Source organism: Canis lupus, chromosome 19, assembly GCF_048164855.1.
Source record: "Canis lupus baileyi chromosome 19, mCanLup2.hap1, whole genome shotgun sequence".
Taxonomy (NCBI): domain Eukaryota; kingdom Metazoa; phylum Chordata; class Mammalia; order Carnivora; family Canidae; genus Canis; species Canis lupus.
The window spans coordinates 15,955,323-15,978,097 of record NC_132856.1 but is presented as its reverse complement, the minus strand read 5'-3'; the positions used below and the strand labels follow the sequence as shown (position 1 = coordinate 15,978,097).

The 22,775-nt window shown below is 37.0% G+C and overlaps 1 protein-coding gene and 1 long non-coding RNA gene across 36 annotated transcripts in view; one reads left to right on the top strand and one right to left on the bottom strand.

Moving 5' to 3' along the window:
• LOC140609942 (uncharacterized) overlaps nt 1-7,038 on the bottom strand; it is a 171,847-nt gene extending 164,809 nt beyond the window's left edge. For 18 of the 22 annotated variants that reach the window (XR_012011707.1, XR_012011708.1, XR_012011709.1 and 15 more), the window contains exons 1-3: nt 6,881-7,038; nt 6,505-6,603; nt 4,788-4,959 (exon numbers count right to left, since the gene is read on the bottom strand). This is a non-coding gene — a long non-coding RNA (uncharacterized lncRNA). Of the gene's footprint in view, nt 1-4,180; nt 4,567-4,787; nt 4,960-6,504; nt 6,604-6,880 lie in introns of those variants that run through there. The other 4 variants (XR_012011713.1, XR_012011714.1, XR_012011711.1 and 1 more) reach the window with 2 other exon arrangements.
• Nucleotides 1-22,775, top strand: part of CNTN4 (contactin 4) — a 917,305-nt gene that overhangs the window by 864,959 nt on the left and 29,571 nt on the right. The gene's annotated exons all lie outside the window — the stretch shown is intronic.

Below are 22,775 nucleotides of genomic sequence, written 5' to 3'. Positions count from 1 at the left end.
GAAGTCATACCATTCTAATGTTGAGTAACTGGGACATATGGAGTTGATGATGTTTCTGTCGTACTCCTGCTCTAGGCCCTTGAGGAAAGCCCTTTAGGGTATAAACTAACCATCACTTATTACTCAGCCATGTATGGGATACATAGATCCATATTTGAGATAACAGCTCCTACTAGAAAAGAGCTGTTAATTCTTGGGACAGATAAGCTAAATCAAGTTCAGACAGTTTTCTGTCTACAGTAAGATCCTTTTTCATTGTCAGTTTAGGGAAAATGCCACTGCCTCATACTGAAATCTCGATTTAGAGATGTAGCGAGTCAAGCTGAAAACTGCCATTCTCCCAAATGAACACTGGGTGACAGGAGGAGAAATCTGTCAGGAGGCAGTTTACCTGCACAGACCCTCCAAAGTAAACAAACAAATCAGTTAATTTTTTTTTTGACACTCATAACAACAGGCTAGAGAAGCAAGTTTTACATGGTGAAAATTTTAGGAATCTTATATGGAAGTTGACGGCCACCCCAACCCTTTCAGTATGATGGGGAGGATTAAAATACACAGTGCTGTGGGCTCCTTCTCTTGGGCTTTGAAACCTACTTTTAAACCCTGATTTCATCACTTCCTTTCTAAGCTTCTGATTTTGCCTTCGTAAAATGAGAATAGTGCCTACTTTAGGAGTTGCTGTGAGTCTTACGTGGCATTATGTAGAGTACTAAGCTTATGACCTGACACATAGAGACACTGCAAAATGACAAGCCTTTCCCCTTCTAGAGGCAACTAGCTATACTGTCATAGTTAAGAACACCTGCAGATCCAGGTTAAAATTTCCCCTCTGCTGCTTACTCACTGTGTCAACTTTCTAAGCCTCAGTCTTCATCTTTGAAATAGGGACACCAGTGTCCACCTGACCTTAGTTTGTTTTCTCAATTTTAACTTTTCTCCATGGTTATATACAGACAAAGATTTTTTTAAAATGAAATAGTTCTAAAGGACTTAGTATAAGTAAGCCCTCTTGCTCCCTTTTTTCCCTTTCTCAGAGGCAAACACTTTCAACTTTTTGGGCTCCCCCCCCCGGTTTTGTATTGATTGTCTTAGCTGTAAATAATATCTCTCTTGATTCTTCTGTTTTAGGAATTGTCTTTTGACTTCTTATTATAGAAAATGAGTTTTTAACTGTCTTTCACACATGCCCATCCTCTTAATAAAAATAAATCATAATTCTGATTAGATTTTAATCCATAATTACATAATTATGACTGTGCAGTGCTATTCCCAAGTAAGCAATGAAACAGTGATTACTTCTCTTTTCTTTTTCAGTATCATTTTTTTTATTTCTCTACTATCTTTATGTTTGTTTACTTAGTCTCTATGTACATGTCACTAATTCAAACCCCAAACTTTTGATCCATTTGCAATGTTTTAGAAACATTATTAAACACATACTATAACATATGCATCTAGAATGTTTCTTCATCATTTTCTTGGGAATTCCTCTCAAATCTTTTCCTATTTTGGATTCTATATTGGCTGGAACTTATTTATTCATTCATTTTTTGAAGCATATCATGCAGTTGTTTCCTGAAAAACACTTTACTTCTCTCCCAGTTTCTTTCTTTTACTGTCACACTTAATGATAGTTTGGCTGGGAATAAAATCTTAGGCTAGAAATAATTTTTCTTCTGAATTTTGAGAGTATTGATCCATTGTTTACAAATTCTAACATTTCTATTAAGTCTGAAATAATTCTAATTTCTGTTCCTTTGTATATGACCTATTTTTTTTGTTTTTCTCTCTAGACATGTATTGACTATTCATCTGCATTGTTCTGAAATGTCATAATATTGTGATTGTGTCTAATTATGTCTAGCTAATTATGTCTAATTTTCTATTTTCTGATTGATACTGAGTAGGCCTATTTAGTTTGAAAACATATGTCCTTCTGTTCTGGGAAATTGGAGGTTATATTTGTTGAGAGTTTATTTCTTTCCTTTTGTTTACCTGTCCTTTTTATATAGAGTGGGTCTGTAATTTTATTTTCTATCCTTCTTATGTTTCTTTTTTTTTTTAAAGATTGATTGATTGATTTTTTTTTTTTAAAGAAAGATACAGCGAGAGCACAAGCATGGTGCAGAGTGGCAGAGGGAGAGAGAGTCCCAAGCAAACTCCCCACTGAGTGCAGAGCCCAAAGCAGAGCACAATGTGGGGCTCCACGAGGAGCTCCATCTCACAATCCCTATCATGACCTGAGCCAAACCAAGAGTCAGGCACCTAACCCAATATTGCCATCCTGATGCCCTTATCCTTCCTATGTTTCATCTCTTTGTGTTTTGTTCTATACTCTACAGCTTTCCTAAGCTTTCTTTTCTAATTACTTTTCATCTCAGCTGTTGCCAGGCAGACAAAGGCAAATGACCAGGCTATACACACATCATACCTGCTGAAGCAGGATACCCAGGAAGAAATTCATGGAGACAATAAGCAGTAGTAGGACTATAAGCTCCCTATTATCCATGGCACTCTGGAGCAACCCATAGAGATCTAAAAGGCAACTGTCAGATAACAAAAGGTGATGCTGAACTGTGGGCTAGAGGGTTTCAGGCTGAAGGATTATGGAAGCACACCCACTCTATTGACATGACATGCAAACTAAAACTAAATTTGTGGCTGCTGGCATATGAGCAAGTGGCAGGAACACCATGTCAGAGCTCATAATTGGGGAAGTACCACAGCTTACCCTGGCATGATTGGGAGCGTCCAAGTCTTGGGTTGAATTGAATTGATTGCCTTAAACATTGGACCATGGCTAGTTTCCATGTGACAGTGCATAAAGCCTCCTCTTTTTCTAGAACCCATCCCACAGATTTATCGATTAGTCTTATTCAAGTTAATCTCTGCCTCTCAATTATCATGCCTCAAATTTCTAAGAACTCTCTTTTAGTCTCTGACTGTTCCTTATTTGTAGTATTGTTTCTTATCAATGAATGAATTCAACATCTCTTATTTCTCTGAAAATATTAATGATAGATTTTCTTTAATTGCTTTGGACTTGATATTTTATGTTAGAAGCTGTCCTCAGATGCCCAGTGATTTTTGGTTGTTGGCTTAAATTGAAGAAAGAGATACTAAAAAGCTAGTGAAGCTGTAACCCTATGGGTGAGGTTTACTGACTATGCATTCAATATGACTAAGCCATTTCCTTGGGGAATCCCCCCGCAACACACACAATATCAATATTTTTTAGGGGTTTTTTTGGAGGGGGGTTGATCACAGTCCCTAGAGAAAGAGTATTTAATCTCTTTCTTGGAGAGCAAAGATCTTACTGCCAGTGTTCCAGAGCCATATTGACAAGTGAGTTGGGAATCTCATCCTTCCCTATTTAATATTTACAAAATCCCTGCTACCCTCATTTGAACCTGGGGTCCTCTGGCCCAGAGAGACCTTTCTCTGTTATCTCCTTGGAGAGAAAAATCCCATGATACTTCTGGGGTAAAGAGGGTTAGTCACTGCATGGAATAAAGGAGAGGATCTGGGTACTTAATTGATTCTAAAGACCATTCATCGAGTACTTCCAGTGGTACTTCATGCAACCAATTCCTGAATCTTTGAGGTATATTTTAAAGACTAAGGCATTATGCTTCTTTTCTTGTCTGTTAACCACATACTTTCTTCCCAACAACCCCATTTTAATTTATGCCTCCCAACTATTCTCTCTTATGAGCTTAAACCTTTTATTTTTTTTAAAGATTTTATTTATTTATCCATGAGAAAGAGAGAGAGCCAGAGACATAAGCAGAGTGAGAAGCAGACTCTCTGCAGGAGCCCAATGTGGGACTCAATCCCAGACCCTGGGACCAGGCCCTGAGTCAAAGGCAGACTCTCAACCACTGAGCCACCCAGGCATCCCGGGCTTAAATCTTTTAAAGAAAATAATTCCTGTACTTCTGCTTAAAGAAGTTTTAGAGAGTTCTCAGAATCCTAATAGAGTTATTAGGAAGAAGAAATGAGATAGTTTATGGAAAGAAGCAAGGACACTGACAAATAATCATAATAATTATTTCTGTTGCTTTTTTAATATTTTATTCTTGTAAAATTATCCCTGCATGTAAACTATTTTTGTGCAGCTTTATCTATATACCTAAATAACATAAAAAGGGAAGGCTCTGTGAAATCAAGACCTGTGTAATTTATATGATTTATTAAGGTCCCACTTGCCACTGTTGTTAGGTTATCTGTGTAACCATGATCATTCAGACTGAGCTTGTAAAAGAAACAGGGTTTGAATGTACATGACACCTAGCCACTAAAATGATGTGGATTCCAGATCTGTGGTTATCATTATATAAGTACACTTCTGTATTGAAATCCAGATCTCTTAATTGCTGGTAAATTCTACTGACTTCTTTTGAAGAATCAACTGCCTCTCAGAAGCTTGGTACCCCCTCCTCCCCACATGTACAATGTTAAGCAGTATGCCTCTGGGTGACCCTGTGAGGTACCTACAGTGTCTGTGGGAATTTGTGCTGATGCTCCCAAAAGCAGCTCTTAGCCTTGTGCGATTTCTGGCCCCTGGAGAATTATAAAATGGAAGGCAATAGGGGAAAACAACAGTTTAAAATTATTTCATGCTTTAAAGCCAAGATTTCACTAGCCTAAGCTGTGCTCAGACCTTTCATGTCCCTCAATGAAGTATATTTTTGGCTATGCCCCATAAACTACTCAAATAATCCATTAAGATAGCTGTAGAAATCAGCATAGCAAACTATCAGTGAGCTAGTTTAGTTATTCACCGGTTATTAATCTTCTCAGCTCAGGGTCATATTGTCCTGTCTTCAGCATTTTTCACAGTGTCTGATGATGTCCAGAGAGTTAATGGAGGTCCTGGAATGTGGATACAACAAGCATGATAATCTCTTGACTTGATGTCATTCTGGTGATCATCTTCAAACTTGGTGTGTTGCCCTGGTGTATGAGCAAGAAAGTGCATATGCTATTTATCTGGGTATTTGTACACTGTTCTGGCAAAGAAATATCTATGTATGATGATAATTTCCTTATGGTACTTTCACTAGCAACAAATTGTTTTGAGCATCTGCTGTCATTTTTAGTAGCTGTCAATTTTGTTTCTTCTTTGGCTTCCTTATAAAGTTGAGGCAGATTTGTCATTACTTAGAGACCCACAATATTTCTTTGAAGATTTATGTGGACATTTTTCTCTAGTAAATTTTGCTCCTTCCCTTGTCTTTGCATGTTTGGGGAACCTGTTTCTCTTTGAAAGTTCCTAAAGTTACACTACATGAAGCCAGGCACAATTGTGCTCAATTATGATGATGTGATAATGAAGATGAAGATGATGATGATGATGATAGATAACTTGTATCAAACACAATGTTCTAGCAGTATAATATGCAAAATAGGACTATCACAAGTTAAGAAACAAAGTAACTGACTTGCAAGTGACCTACCAGTTAAACCAATCAGCTAGTAAGTGGTAGAGCTAAAATTAGCATCCGTATTTCTAACTCCACAGCTCAGTTTCTTTTTTTTTTTTTTTTAATTTATTTTTTATTGGTGTTCAATTTACTAACATATAGAATAACCCCCAGTGAACTGGAGGGTATTATGCTGAGTGAAGTAAGTCAGTCGGAGAAGGACAAACATTATATGTTCTCATTCATTTGGGGAATATAAATAATAGTGAAAGGGAATATAAGGGAAGGGAGAAGAAATGTGTGGGAAATATCAGAAAGGGAGACAGAACACAGCTCAGTTTCTTAACCTGTAAGAATCTGTTGTTTAGTCTAGAAGAGCAGTTTTCTACCTAAAATCTAGACAGCAGTTTTCAGTTTTGATCTGCAAGGTGCAGGTATCTACCTCTATACCTGAAAGAGCTTCCTTTTACTTAGCATTTCTGTCAACAGAAATATCACCTGAGCTCAGGTGGGGTATTATCAACCACTATAAGGATTTGGACATTTACACCGAATAAAATATGGAGGCAGATTTGTTTCTGCTAGATTCTTAGTAACAACTCATATTTATTATTTGGCAAGCTCTGTTTTCAGACTTTATTATTTTACTCATTTAATCCTCAAAGTACGAGGTACAGGCTATTATTCCTACTAAATCTAGGGAAACTGAGGCACTGAGAAATGAGGTATCTTCCCTCAGATTAACACAGTCAATAAGTGGTTGAATTAGAATTAAAACTCAGGAAGTCTGGTTCTATTGTTCACAAAGCTAATCCCTAAACAAAACTACCTCTTATTCAAGGGGTCCAGTTTTCCAATATATGATACTTCAAAAATAATTTCTTTTACTCGGAAATGTTTTAAATCCATGTATTTTTGCTTCTTCTCGAGGTGGGCTGAGCTTCATTTATGGAGCTGTGTTCCATAAATAACCAAAACATTACAACCTTTGGGAGACTGTGATAATACAGTCTGATGCTTCCTTTTTGGCCTTCCCAAAGCTGCTTATCATTTTTCACTTGAATTCTTTTCTCACCTTATCAAGCTGGGCTCCATTGGATTCTCATTTTCTTTTCTCCCTCTTCTAAGTCTTGAGTTCTACAAGATCTCTGGTTCCAACACATCATGTCCCATTCTATCATAATAAAAAGAAAATTAGGCAAAGCTCATTTATACCTAAACATTGGCAGCCACCCAAACATCTCTTTGACAATAAATTGAAGCAAGCAGGGAGCTGCAGTCATATTGGAATAGAAATCAGTAACTTATAGGGCTTTACAGTCAATCAGACTTGGGGTTGAATATTTATTTTCTCCCTCCAGTGAAGTCTGCAACCTTGGGGAATATATTTAGGCTCCTTAAGGGAGCCTTGGCTTCATCTTTTGTTAGATGGTGATAATAATGATACTTACATCATAGGGTAGTAAAGTTTCACTGCTGGTGACTTACCCATCCTACAGACATTTACTGAGCACCTATTGCATCAGTAGCTACACTATGTATAAGGTATCTATGCTGAATAGGAAAGACATGTTCTCTGCCCTGACAACATTTACATTCCTGTGAGGTCATAAATGCAGGTATTTAGCACATATCCCAGCACATGGCAAACACATAACCTATGTAAGATGCACTGATGGTAATAATGGTAGAGTTCAGTCATAGTTGGTCATCGTGGTAGCAGCACCATTTCACCAAGAACTTGGTACTTGAAATGATACTTACAATCTACAGGACCTAGGCATCCAGAGGAAATCTCCTTGTTCTCTGTTTTTTTCCTCCTCATGTGAATAATCTACTAGGTAACCACCAAACAAAAGGGAAAATGCTTAATAAGCAGATTTCTTAACCACCTTGATGAATACACTGCAACCTTAACCCTTGGTTAACATAATAAAGGTAAACATTTTAACAATTTCTTCTAAATCACCTACATTAAGTATTCCATTGACATTTCCAAAAATCAAAAGTGAATGAAACCAGGCAGCTCTGGTGGCTAAGCGGTTTAGCGCTGCCTTCAGCCTAGGGTGTGATCCTGGAGACCTGGGGTCAAGTCCCACGTCGGGCTTCCTGCATGGAGCCTGCTTCTCCCTCTGCCTGCATGGAGCTTGCTTCTCCCTCTGTCTGTGTCTCTGACTCTCTCTGTGTGTCTCTCATAAATAAATAAAATCTTAAAAAAAAAATGAATGAAACCTCTTCTAAGAGGAATGGTCATCTTCATCATTAGCAAATAGCAGTGATGTCTATTTTTATCACCCAACCCTAAGGAGGCTACATTTTCTGTATTCCTGTTTTACCTTCATTTGTAGCTAGTGCTTTAATGATTCTTTTTGTGTTTGCCACCTTTCTGATCAGTTTCACAATTACTCCTCCTGGGTAATTTTCCAGTAACATCCTTTCCTTTTGGAATGCACATTTATGCAGTCCTCTGACTTGAGAAGGGAGGATATTGTTGGTGCATGAAGTGTCTTTGGTGTCTTTGGATTTAGCTGCTAGCTTGAAGCATCTGGCAATCGAACATAAACTCCTGTACTTGAGCATTCATGCTTGAACCAGAAATTACTTTGTCATCTTCACTGGGTTTTATTAAGCAGCCAACAGCTGTCTTGGAGCTATGACTTACTACAGTGAGCTTTTTTCCCTTAGAATGTCACCCTCTTCTTATCCTCAGAATAAGTCTCTCCTTTTCCTTTTTTCCCAAAACAAATCTTTGGCATCAATAGTAACAGTAATAATAGCATCTCACACTTGGATAGCACTTCATGGTTTATGAAGCATGTTAAAATCCATTGACCCAGTTTGAATTTCATAATCTTCCTGGGATGCCAAATACTATCACTTCCAAAGTACAGATGAGAAACCTATAGCTGAGAGACGTCAAATGACAGACATCTCAGTGGTTACAACCACCTAGTTGGTGCTATTTGGCCAAACCTGGAAATTCAGTTTTTAAGACAGTACATAGATTGTTTTATATATTTCATCATGCTGACATTTTTTAGCAAAACTATGTCAACATCAATGCATCACTAAAAGAAATGCCATTTACTCTGGCAGAAATAAATCCCAGCCACCATTTTGAAATGAGTTCTGGGTCTGGGCTTACTTTAGTGAATTGAAATTCCAGCTTATTTCTAGTCCTGCAGCATAGTTTAGAAGCCTCCACCCTGGATAAAAATGGCAGTATTCTACTGGCTGCTATGTTGTGCAAGTGAACATTGTTCACTGTGTGAATGGTAGTCTCTAAGCTTGTACAAAATAGCTGGTCCCAATATGGTAGCAAATGCAAGACAATCTCTTTGAGCCTATTTGCCTCCCTACTAATGCAGAAACAACTCCCATTGGGGTCGATCTTAAGTTAGAAGAGATTTGGAGAAATGGATGCGAAAACTGAGGAATGATCTACAATTGCAAATGGCCATGTGCCTTGTTTATCCAGCCTGCTTGTACAAATAAATGAGTTGATTTTTTTCTTACATATCTCTCCATGAGTATTGCTATATTTCATGCTGCAGCATTTTGCAAAGCTCTGTTCACTCCTTTGCACCAAAGTTCAGAGAGACACCCTAGGGACATGGCATGAGTCATGCAAGCAATGTATACATACTTGTTATAACTTAGGCTGGAGTCTTGTCTCACTTTTTTCCCTAACAATCAGGAGCTATTAGATTCTAATGGATTTTCTAGGATGTGAGTACATTTCCTGTAAGGTTTTCAAAGATTGAGGAATAGACAGTTGAATGCATACAGCACACATACACACACAAACACACAAACAGTCCTAGGGCGGTTTGTGTGTTTGTTTTAATTCAAGTAACATGTTTCTGGAATGAAGAAGTAGTTTTGTTTTGTTTTGTTTCCAATTAATCAAGACCTAGCCAGAAAATTGTTTCTCTTTTTGTCTTTAATAAATCCCTTTCTAAAGTATCTCACCAATTTTTAATGGTGATCTCCACTCATTTTTAGACAATATTAGCACTAGAGTGCTTCACTAACCATAGCAAAGCCCAGCTGTCATTGTCGAGGAGAGTCAGCAAAGATGAAGAAAATGGGAACTTAGGTTCAAGCTAGCACTCTGACTTAAATTCCAAGCACACTTTGGGTGGTAGAACAAGATGCAACTTACCTGTAAATGACTGTATTTACACTGATGCAGCTTGTCTAGGAAAGGTTTTCTGTTTCAACATTCTGAAAACCCTAAGAGGGAATGTTGTTGCTCCACAAAAGGATGCCTTTTCACCTCCCAAGACTTCTTTTGTGACTATGTTCCTTCTTTTTGGTGTGAGTGTCCTTTATTTAGCATGTGACTTCTTCAGTGTTTGTGGAGCATAGGACTCCACTGCTCTCTGCCTGTGTCTTTCTTGCTCTGTTTCTCTGTATTTTCATCTCCTTTATTCCACCTTTCTGCTTTCCCATCTTCCCCTCACCCCCCCCACCCCACTATCTTTTACATGGATTAGGTCTAAGTTTTAAAATACTTAATACACTTTTAGATTTTTATGTTCCCCTGTACCCAATTTAAAAGGCATGAAAAGTTGTAAACATCTCTCTAAAAATAAAACAAGTTGCTTTAAAGTTCTCTGACCCTCAATTGATTTTTTTTTTCCTCTTTGGGTCAGCAACTCTCAATAGAAAGAAAAGTTTCCTTATCTCTGGTGTGGAAGATTGGACCAATTGTGCAGTGACCCTCAGATCTACCCCAGAAAGTAGTTCTTCCCAGAAGAGTGTGTTTTCCGGCTATTTGCCTCCTTCTCCTCAAAAGGAAGTGTACTAACAAAATCTTACTTGAAGATTCTCGCAGCTTTCATTGTTTTTTCTTTAAATTTCATTGAATGTATATCCAGATTACACTCTGAAGCATGCAATGCAACAGAAAAAGACTCTGTTAGCTAAATGAGTAGTGTGTTATCTGCCATGTCCATCTAAGGGGCATTTCAACAATTGAAGAGACCTAGTACTATTAATAATTATCCATCCTGAAGGGTTTCGGGAACAATTTCACTTAGAACTATAGACAAGCACCCAAACAAGCTAGTCAGTGACCCAGACTGCTAGGGTGGGGGAGTTGTTTGCTTTTGTTTTACAGAAAGCTTTATAAACCAATACTTCCTGCATCGAATAAAGGGAGGATTGCTAATAATGTCTACAAAGATAGTAATACCCTCTGTTTTAAGCTTCATATGCTCCTCCGTGACCTTTTCTCAAATCTATAAGCAAACAAAGAAACGCTGCTTTAAAATATGAGAATTATTGCCTCTTTCCCAAGATGCAGAATCCTTAAACTGAGGAATTTGAAAACATGTAGAAAATTGCTGACAGGATCAGGATAAACAGAGGGGAGGGACTCCTGCTTCTGCTGAGGATTCAGCACCACCTACTGACCAGATACTAATCCTTCTCCAAGTAGCAAGCTGCATGAATGGGCACTTGGTTGTATGTGGTGACAATGGAAGGCACTATCTGTGGAATTCATTGTCCTTGCCTCAAGATGTACATTTCATTTCTTTTGTGCTTTAGATAAATATTCTCTTACCTTGTATCAGTAGATACAGCCAGATGTCCATCAGGTATAATAATGTATTCCTTTAATCAGCAAAGACCTCATTATGCCATTCTTACGCATTGTCTGTGATACAATTTACTTTATTTCATTGACACTAATGGGATTTCTTTGGGACCCTTTACTCAGTGACTCATAAGGGAGAGCTACTCATTTATAATAGCTGAAGGAAACAGGCCTGTAATCCCTCCTTCTCAAACAGAAAGAATTCTTATTATTATTTGATGAGAATGTTTCTCCATGGTTAAAAGATACCTGGGGTTCCAACTGATCATTCTTCTTTTAACTCCTGTTACAAAAAAAAAAAAAAAAAAAAAAAAAAGGCATAGAGGAATTTTAACTATACCTTAGATTGAACATACAGTTTATTTGTCAATTAAAATCTTTTCCAGGGGTGCCTGGGTGGCCCAGTCTGTTAAGACTCTGCCTTTCATCAGGTCGTGACCCCAGAGTCCTGTGATTGAGCCCTGTGTCAGGCTCCCTGCTCAGCAGAAAGCCTGCTTCTTCCTCTCCTCTCTCTCACTATCTCTGTCACTATATCTGTCTCTCTCCCAAATAAATAGATAATTTTTTTAAAGAAAATCATTACCAAGAGTCTGTTTAGATCATTTATATTCAATCCTAAAGAAAGCTTCACAAAGAAAATGTGACAGGATAAACAACTTCTCATATCCCCCCCTTTGTTATGGCTTGCGGCTTTGCCCGAGGAGTATCCTTACTCCTAGAGGAAGCTTAGACAACTACAGAAATTCTTCCCATTTGGAAAGCCACCCCAGCTGAGAAACCCAGCTACTATAACATGGAGCAAATCCAAAACCCAGAGGTTTGCTTTTCCTGGTGTTAAGTGAAAATAAGAGCAAATGGGTTGACCATGAATGATTTTAAGACATATTATAACTGCCTAATTGAAAAACAAAACAAGACAAAACAAAAACTTTTTAGTAGTAGTTATAACCAATTTGGAGGCCTGAAAGGCAACCAAGATCATTCAGTGTCATTAGAGCAATCTTCATAATTAAATAGGTGTTCTACACAGGGCATTTTGACCAGCAAATCTCATAGCTTTGATTATCAGTTGGCTGCTCATCTCCCAAGTACCTATAGTTGGCCACCCTTGTTTGGCTTGTGCATAGCAGTTTGCATTTGTGGCAGTCAAGCTTATTAAACAGCTCTGCTTTGTGTTTTTTTCCCCTAGTCCTTCAAAATAGATGGGTGAACATTTTGCTCAGGGGTGATTTGTAAATTGCTTTACAGAAGGCTCCCATTTGTGCTCAATCCAACTGGGGTCAGAATTTGCTTTGTGTTTTCTTCTGATGTCATTTGTCAAGTCGCACAACTTGTTCAAAGAACCAGGTCACAGTACCACATAGCAGTACTTCTTGGCACAAATCGATTAAAAACCTTGACTCATGAAAGTGCCTTGTGCCATTGCTGTGTTTTTTCCACTACCTAAAAAGGGCAGATTTCCTGTCTTCAGCCAAGATAAAATCATTGTCGTCTTTTTTTTTTTCAACTGGTTCCCCTTCCCTTGTACATACAACAAATCACATTTTAATTGTGTTATCAAATAGAGAGGAAAGATAGCCTATATTTGTTTTAGGATTTTTTAAACTTTCAATTTGCAGACATAGCTGCTCACTAGAAAATAAATCTTCATGAGAAATAAATGTCTAAAAGAAATCACGTCTAAAGGATTTCCAAGAGATTAATCATTTATCATCAAAATGGAAACTCTGAAACAAATTCCAAATGTGTAGATGTCTCATGTTATCTAGGTGATGATACATTGAATATTTGCTTATATTTCATCAGCATATTTGGGCAGGTAATGCTATCCATGTCTAAAGTCAGTGCCTGGATCTCAGTTCCTTGCCAAGAAACTGGGGAGAGAAAGTGGAGGGGAGCAACTTCTATCCAGATTCAAGAACTGTAAAAGAAATTTAACTATGGCCAGAGTGGGCAGCAAGACAATAAAAGAAGGAAATAAAGGGCATGCCTGTCCAACATATGGTGGAATGCTCTATATTTTGATACCCTATGGGATATAAATCCCAAATTCCTCACATATCTTAATATAAGTCTCTACAACCACACAACCAGGAAGAATATTCATGAGGAGGGAAAAAAAACTCCCTTGTGAGATAATAATTTCCAAACCAAAATTACAAAGACAGTGTCACCATAAAAGTCGATCAGCAAGTACAACAAAGAATTTCAAACCCTCAACAGTAGCAAGAATAGAACAATCTGGAAGGGACTTTTAGCTAAATAGATCTGTCAGAGATAACCTCATCCACTCCATCATTTATTCCCCACTTCCCACCTAACTCCCTGACCAAAAAAAAAAAAAATTCATGTCTGAAAAACAACTCAAGGGGGAAAGGACACAATGGAAACTATGTTGTTTGTTTGCTTTTGTAGCTGTTTTAAAAAAGCAGAAGCTAATGACCTAGCAGAAAAGAATAATTAGAATATTAATCAATTTTTCTTCTATTTAATGATAAATTATTCTCTAAAAGCTTAATATAATTTGAGTCATGCCGTATTCCTGACATTTAGTATTCTATGAATGTATTGACTCAAAGTTTCACCCTGATGTGAAATGCAGAAATTCGATGTTTCAATTTTTGTAAAGTGATACATTCATTCCCTCTATTCACCTTCTAAGTAGTAGCATAAACCCTTAATTTTGAAATAACATATGCTCTAGGAGTTTATTTGGACATCTTTTTTATTTTATTTTTCTGCAGTGTATTCATTTTTAAATTTTACATTTTAAATATTAAAACAATCTAAGCCCCATCTTCCCTTACCTTCATTCCCTTCCCAGCACAGAGGAGTCTGCACAATAGCTGAGGATACAGGACAGTGAGGAATGTATGGAGTCATGGGTCTATTGGCCCAATATCCCAGACATGGAATAGTTGAGTGTAGGTACAGAGGTGGTGGGCAGAGGGGACAGTTGACAAGGGTATGTATTGGTTAGACTGAACAAAAAATAAATTGATGAAGTAAATAAGGAAATGATTTTTGTTTTGTCTTTTTTTTTTATTTCAAATCCAGTATAGTTAACATACAATTTTATATTAATTTCAGGAGTACAATATAGTGATTCAGCAATCCTGTACATTACTTAGGGCTCATCAATATAAGTGTGCTCTTAATCCTCTTTACCTGTTTCACCCATCCCCCAATGCACTGTCCCTCTGGAACAAACTCCATCAGTTTGTTCTTGTAGTTATGAGTCTGTTTCTTGATTCATCTCTTGCTCTTTTTCTTTCTCTTTAGTTCATTTGTTTCATTTCTTAAATTCCACATGTGAATGAAATCACATGGTATTTGTCTTTCTCTGACTGACTTATTTCATTTAGCATTAAGTGAAATGTCTCTCTAGCTCCATCCATGTTGTTGCAAAATGAGAACTTTCATTCTTTTTTATGGCTAAATAATAATCTATTATACACACGCATTTTCTTTATCCATTTATCTGTCGGTGGATACTTGGACTGCTTCCATAATTTGGCTATAATAAATAATGCTGCAGTAAATATAGGGGTGCATGTATCCCTTTGAATTACTGTTGTTGTATTTTCTTAGTAAAAACCCAATAGTGTGATTGTTGAATCATAGGGTACTTCAATTTTTAACTCTTTGAGGAACCTACATACTGTTTTCCGTGGTGGCTACACCAGTTTGCATCCCCACGAACAATGCACCAGGGTTCCTTTTTCTCTACATTCTCATCAACACATGTTGTTTCTCATGTTGATTTTAGCCATTCTGACAGGTGTGAGGTGATATCTCCTTGTAGTTTTGATTTGCATTTCCCTGATGATGAGTGATGTTGAGGATCTTTTCATGTGTCTGTTGGCTGTCTGGATGTCTTCTTCGGAAAAGTGTCTATTTATGACTTCTGCTATTTAGTTCAGCTGGGTTATTTGTTTTTTTGGGTGTGGAGTTTGATAAGTTCTTTTTATATTTTGAGTACTACCCCTTTATCACATATGTCATTTGCAAATATCTTCTCCCATTCAGTAGATTGCCTTTTTGTTTTGTTGTTTCCTTCATTGTACAGAAGCTTTTTTATTTTGATGTAGTCCTCATAGCTTAGTTTTGCTTTTATTTCCCTTGCCTCAGGAGACATATCTAGGAAAATGTTGTTACAGCATATGTGAAAGAAATGAATGCCTTTGCTCTCTTCTAGGATTTTTATGGTTTTAGGTCTCATATTTATGTCTTTAATTCACTTGGAAATTATTTTTGTATATGGTTTAAGAAACTGGTCCAGTTTCTTTCTTTTGCATGTAGCTGTATAGTTTTCCCAACACCATTTGTTAAAGAGGCTCCCCATTATGTATTCTTGACTCTTTTGTCAAAGATTAATTGACCTTATAATCAAGGGTTTATTTCTGGGCTTTCTATCCTGTTCTGTTGATCTATATGTCTATTTTTGTGCTAGTATCATACTGTTTTCATTATTACAGCTTTGTAATATAACTTCAAATCTGGAACTGATACCTCTAGCTTTGTTTTTCCTTTTCAAGATTGTTTCGGCCCTCCACAGTCTTTGACAGTTCCATACAAATTAAGATTGTTTGTAGTTCTGTGAGAAATACTGTTAGTATTTTGATAAGGATTGCATTAAATCTATAAATTACTTTGGGTACTATGGACATTTTAACAATAATTATTCTTCTAGTCCATGAGCATGGTATATCCTTCCATTTGTCTGTGTCATCTTCAATTTCTGTAGTTAATCTTGTTTTCAGAGTACAGGTCATTCACCTTCTTGGTGAGATTTATTCCTAGATATTTTGTTATTTTTGGTGCAGTTGTCCATGAGCTTGCTTTTTCAGTTTCTCTTGCTTCATTATTAATGTATAGAAATGCAATGAACTTCTGTGCATTGATTTTTATATTCTGCAAATTTACTGAGTTTATTTATGTGTTCCAGTAGTTTTTTGGTGGTGTCTTAAGGGTTTGGGATATATAGTAGTATCATGTCATCTGCAAATAGTCAAAGTTCTATTTTTTTCCCTACAAAGTTCGATGCCCTTTATTCCTTTTGATTATCTGATTGCTGTGGCTATGACTTCCAGTACTATGTTGAAAGTGGTGAGAGTGAACATTCTTCTTATTCCTGATCTTGAGGGAAAGCACTTAGTTTTTCACCATTGAGTATGATGTTGGCTGTGGGTTTTTCATATAGAGCCTTTATTATGTTGAGTATGTTCCCTCTAAACCTACTTTGTTGAGGGTTTTTATCATGAATGGATATAGTGCTATGTGCTATGTCAAATGCTTTTTCTGCATCTGTTGAAATGATCATATGGTCTTTATCTTCCATCCTTTTATTTGTTTTTAAGATTTTTATTTGTTCATTTGAGAAAGAGATAGAGAATGAGTAATGGCGAGGGGAAGAGAGAGAGTAAGAAGCAGACTCCCCACTGAGCAGGAAGGCTTGATCCCAGGACCCGGAGATCATGACCTGAGCCAAAAGTAGATGCTACCTGGCTGACTTATGTAGGTGCCCCACTTCTTTCTCTTATTGATGTGATGTATCATATTGATTGACTTGTGAATATTAAAGCACCCTTGCATCCCTTGAATAAATCCCAATCGATTGTGTGAATGATTTTTTTAAATGTATTGTTGAATCTAATTTGCTAGTGTTTTGCTGAGGATTTTCACATTTATGTTCATCAGAGATATTGACCTGTAGTTCTGTGTGTGTGTGTGTGTGTGTGTGTGTGTAGTGTCTTTATCTGGTTTTGGTATCAGGGTAACACAGGCCTTGTGGAATGAATTTTAAAGTTTTTCTTCCATTTCTACTTTTTGGAATGGTTTGAGAAGAATAGATATTAACTCTTCTTTAAATGTTTGGTAGAATGCACCTGTGAAGACATTTGGTCCTAAACTTTTGTTTGTTGGAAGTTTTTATTTATTTTTTTAAGATTTTATTTATTTGACAGAGAGCAGAGCATAGGGAGGGGCAGAGGCAGAAGCAGGCACCCCACCAGCAGGGAGCCCAATGCTGGGGCTTGATCCCAAGCCCCTGAGATCATGACCTGAGCCAAAGGCAGACACTTAACTGACTGAGCCACCCAGGCACCCTGGAACTTTTTTTGATACTGATTCAATTTCATTGTTGGTAATTGGTCCGTTCAAATTTTCTATTTCTTTCTGATTCCGTTTTGGAAAGTTATGTTTCTAGGTTCTCCAATTTGATGGCATGTAATTTCTCATAACATTCCCTTATAATCCTTTTTGTTTCTGTGATGTTGGCTGTTATTTCAGCTCTTTCACTTCTTATTCTGTTTATATGATTTCCTCCCCCTCTTTTTTATGAGTCTGGCTAAAGATTTATCAATTTTGTTGATCTTTTCAAAGTACCAGCTCCTGGTTTCTTTAATCTGTTCTGTTGCTTTTTGTGTGTGTGTCTATGTCATTTATTTCTGCTCTGATCTTTTTTATTCCCTTCCTTCTACTGGTTTTGGGTTTCATTTTCTTTTTCTTTTTCTAGTTTCTTCAGGTGTAAGTTTAGGTTGTTTGAGATTTTTTGGTTCTTGAGGTAGGCTTCTATTGCTATAAACTTCCCTCTTAGAACAGCTTTTACTACATCCCAAGGATTTTGGACCATTGTGGTTTCATTTTCTTTTGTCTCTCTGTAATTTTTTATTTATTATTTTATTTCTTGTGACCCATTCATTGTTTAGTAGCATGTTATTTAACCTCCAGGTATTTGTACTCTTTCCAGATTTTTTCTTATGGTTGATTTTTAGTTTCATAGCATTGTGGTTAGAAAAGATGTGTGGAATAACTTTGATCTTTTTGAATTTATTAAGACTTGTTTTGTGGCCTAATATGTGATCTATTCTGGAGAATATTCCATGTGTACTTGAAAAAAAAATGTGTATTCAGCTATTTTAGGATGGAATGCTCTGAATATAGTTGTTAAATCCATCTGGTACAATGTGTCATTCAAAGCCACTGTTTCCTTGTTGATTTTCTGTTTATATCAACTCTCCATTGATGTACATGGGGCATTAAAGTCCCCTCCTATTATTTTATTACAATCAGTTATTCCCTTTATTCCCTTTATATTTGGGTTTTCCCATGTTGGTACATAATATTTACAATTGTTATATCTTCTTGTTGGATTATTCCCTTAATGATTACATAGTGTCCTTCTTTGTCTCTTGTTATAGTCTCTGTTTGATATGAATATTGCTACCCTGGTTTTCTTTTCACATTCATTTGCAGGTTATTTTTCTTTTTAATTTTTTGAGGAACTTCTATACCATTTTTTTTATAGTAGCTGTCCCAGTTTGCATTCCTACCAGCAACACTTTAGGGTTCCTTTTTCGCCACATCCTCACCAATACTTGTTGTTTCTTGTGTTGCTGTTTTTAGCCATTCTGACAGGTGTGAGGTGATAACTCATTGTAGTTTTGAGTACCATTTCCCTGATGATGAGTGATGTTGAACATCTTGTCATGTGCCTATTGGCCATCTAGATGTCTTCTTTGAAGAAATGTCTGTATATCTCTTCTGCCCATTTTTTAATTGGATTATTTGTTTTTTGGTATTGAGTTGAAATGAGTGAATGTTTAGAGGATAAGATCTAGAAATAGCTATCGATGTATGTGTATTACACATACGTGTGTGCACACACTTGACTCTGGCTAAGGGGGCCTAGAATCAATAACCACATGGTGTCCACATCTTGATTTCTCAAACCCATCCTCCACTAAAAAGAACCAGTCTTCCCTGCGGAAATTGTGATTACAGGACTACAGCAAAGTCTAAGATGAGCCTGGAGCATCTTACTGGGCCAGACAATAAGGAACCATTCAACAAATGAGCAAAATGTCACAAGGACATAGGAACCAGCTTAAAAGGATTCCCTCTGGCCAAAATGGGGACTATTTGAGCATCAAAATAAATAAACACTAGTAATGTATTACAACCCCTGAATCAAAATAGGAAGCCAAGAATAAATAGATGAATGAATGAATGAATGAATGAATGAATGAGAGAGGAATGTTTTTCCTTAAAGGAAAATGTCATCCAATGCATGTAGAAGGAATGATGGAAACAGACTTGTCATTCATCAGTCATCATAGAGGTGGTTGCTTCAGGTGAGAGTATTTAATGGATCCTAAGTCTGGTGGATAGAGGTTTGATGAGTGTCAGAAAATTGGTATAATTTCAGGATACCTCCCCACAAAATTTTAATCAGTTATAAGGGAGAAAATATTCAATATGAGGTAAAAAAATCAGGCAGACACCAAGTTGGCCAGGTGATCAGGGTTAAAATGATCAGTGTGAAGATGAGTTCACACCACATAACATCACATAACTCCTGATCCAATGCACTTAGAAGATACGCTACCACATTTCAGTGTTATTCTTATTCTTATTCTTATTCTTGCTGAGAATGCACAATCTAGATCAGGTCATGAGGAAACATCAGATAAATCCAGGTTGAGAGTCATCCTATAGAATGTAAGGCCTCTTCTCTTTTAAACTGTCAAAGATTTAAAAGGTAGGGAAGAACTAAAGAAATGCTCTAACTTGATGGAGTCTAAAGAAGCATGACAAATAATTCAGCATACATTCCTGGGTAAGTTCCTGGACTGAAGTATAAAAAGACAAGACTGAGAAAGTTAACAAATTTTGAATGGGATCTGAATTGCAAAGTGATCATGTACTAGGGTTGATTTCCTTACTTGGAGAGTTGTGTTCTAGTTATTAGGAATGTGTCTTTTTTTTGCATAAATACATGCTGAAATGTTTAAGGGTGATGAGACCTCATGTCTGTAGTTGCTCTCAAAAGGACCGGAAAAGGCTAATTATAATAAGTAAATATTATATAATATAGAGAATATCATGTTTGTTTATTATATATCATCATTATATGTAAAAAAGAAAAAGAAATAAGCAAATGTAGTAAAATATTAACAATGGAGGGGTCTGTGTGAAGGTGAAAGAATTCTTTGTATGTTACTGGCAACTTTTCTATAAGTTTGAAATTATTCAAATATAACTTTTTTTTAAAGATTTATTTATTTATTTATACACATAGAGAGAAAGAGAGGCAGAGTCACAGGAGGAGGGAGAAGCAAACTCCATGCCGGGAGCCCATCGCGGGCGGGACTCGATCCCAGGACTCCAGGATTGCGCCCTGGGCCAAGGGCAGGCACTAAACCGCTGAGCCACCCAGGAATCCCCAAATATAACTTATTTTTAAAATAAAGTGCTCTTGGGATGCCTGGTTGATGTCCAGTGGTTGAGTGTCTGCCTTCAGCTCAGGGTGTGATCCAGAGTCCCAGGATCGAGTTCTGCATTGGGCTCCCTGCATGAGGCCTGCTTCTCCTCCCTCTGCCTATGTCTCTACCTCTGTGTGTGTGTGTGTGTGTGTGTGTGTGTGTGTGTGTGTGTGTCCCTTGTGAATAAATAAATAAAATCTTAAGAAAAAATAAAGTGTTCTTTTAAATCAAGAAAAAATCTTACATGTGGCCCTAGAGGCAAAAGTCAGTAATGAACACAGAAGAAGGGCCAGGGTTTAACAGTGAGTGAACCCACAGGTGACTCCCTTTTTGTGTTTTACTGGGTAAATAATAAGAAATACAACACAATACCTTCCAAGTCTAAAGCACTTTAAGGTGCAGGGCTTATTTCTATCATTAACCAATACCATAATTCACAGATTGTCAACAGCTTATCCTTAACCACCTTTCATGAGTAGGTACAGAGCTGGCACCAGGGATGATAAAAGTATAAGATGTGGTCCCAGATTCCCAGGAACCTGATTGTAGGGGAGAAACTGGATATATGTAAATATGATAGTCCTTGACAATGCTCAAGCTGAATGTTGAATAGAACAAGCTTTGCTAAAGGAAAAGATCACCGGGAGTAGGACAGTCAGGCAATCATCACTCTCTAGAGGGAAAATAGGCATTATCCAGCCTGGGTTGCCTTCCGTGTGACCGAACATACCTCTTCTAATGGAGCCAACCTCTGCTTGAATACTTTTAAAAATTGTGATCTACAGTCTTCCTGGGGCAGCCCATTTCCCCATTGAGAGGATCAAATTATTGGGAAGTTCTCTCTGATACAGAGCCAAAATATACCTCTTTGTACCTTATACATTTAGGAGACACAAAGTAAGTTTAATTCATCTTCTGCCTATAAACCCTTCACATATTTGAGGACCACTCTCATGTCTCCTGTGATTTCTCTTTCTCATGTCAAACATTTTCAGTTATTTTAGCTGTTATAGATTTATTATGTGCTTCACTACCCTAGGTGCACTAATCTGCCAGCAAATCCAAAAGATGTTTCTAGCAACCTATGGGCTCATTAATGCAAGATACAATGGGATTTTTACCTCACTAAGATGGAATACCATACACTATATGTGCAACTAAAGGTTGCAAGAGCTTTTTGGGGCAACTTCACAAACCCTGCTGACACTGAAATGTCTAAGTATTTTCCATGTGAGCTACCAATCCAGTCTTCTTCTAGCCTATGCCTTTGTAGCTCATTTTTTTAAGTGTAGCCTTTTGCCTTTATCCCTATTACATTTCATCCTAAATGAAAGAATTGGTCCAGCTCGAAATCATTATGAATTTTCATTTTCATCTCCTGTTTAGGGTATTCCTTTTATGTGTGTTTTATGGAGAATGGATAAATATAGTTCATCCAACACGGTTTTATTTTTATTCAAGGAATGGGACCAACTACTAGAGAGTGGAAATTCATCCGTTAGGGTACTACCTACAAGTTTATTGTGAAAAATTAACCCATCATCTTTGTTGTGGCATTTAACTAGTATTAAAAATAGTTCTCTGGCCATTCTCCCTTGTGTCGTTTCCGATGAGCTCTCAGCTCTTTGAGTAGCTCCTCTTTTTGAAGAATCCCATTCTTAAAGTTCCATCTATAAAAATTAATATAAAAAAGAAGACACAACCTGACTAAAAAACATCATCAAAAACATTGCAGTAAAGAAAATGACTAACAAAAGGAGATATATACCTTCTGTAAATGAAGAAGAGTGAAACGCACATTAAGTACTTTCCTGGTAGTCACTGTGTGAATATCTTGGCATTGTGAATGAAAGTATTTACCAGCTGAAGTGAAGGATTGGTATTGTATAGGGAAAGCAAAATCAAAATGAAATTCTTGCCCTGTGAGCCCACAAGTACCTGTTTTTAGGTAACAAAAGCCCTTTGATCAGAAAGCTTTTCCACCAATAGTGAAAGTCAGAATATAATATGACTTGGATAATAAGTGTTATAATATATGCATTAAATTGTTGAACTAATCATTAACAGAGTTGTTAATAATTGTCTCTCTCTCGTGGTTGCCATGCTCTTGAGAACGAAGCACTTGCTGTACTTTCTGTCCTCTATTTAATATAGAAAACAAAGTAGAACATGAGTTTTTTTGGTGGTTGTTGTTGTTTGTTTGTTTTTTCAGTTCTAGGAGGGTTAAATACTTGGTAAATATATATATTGTAAGCATCAATCCTCTGGAGTTCTGAATTTACCCTTCTCTGCAGGATGAACCAACCACAAGCAGAGAAGTTTAGGGGCGTTGCTGGTCATATTTATGGTTGGTATCTAATCACATCCAAATCCAAACATCAATTCACATCTCAAGTCCTAATTGCCTTTGAGAATTCTGTGCACAGAACAATAGCTGGAGTGACTCTTCAGAACAGAAGTCGTAAATACAGATTC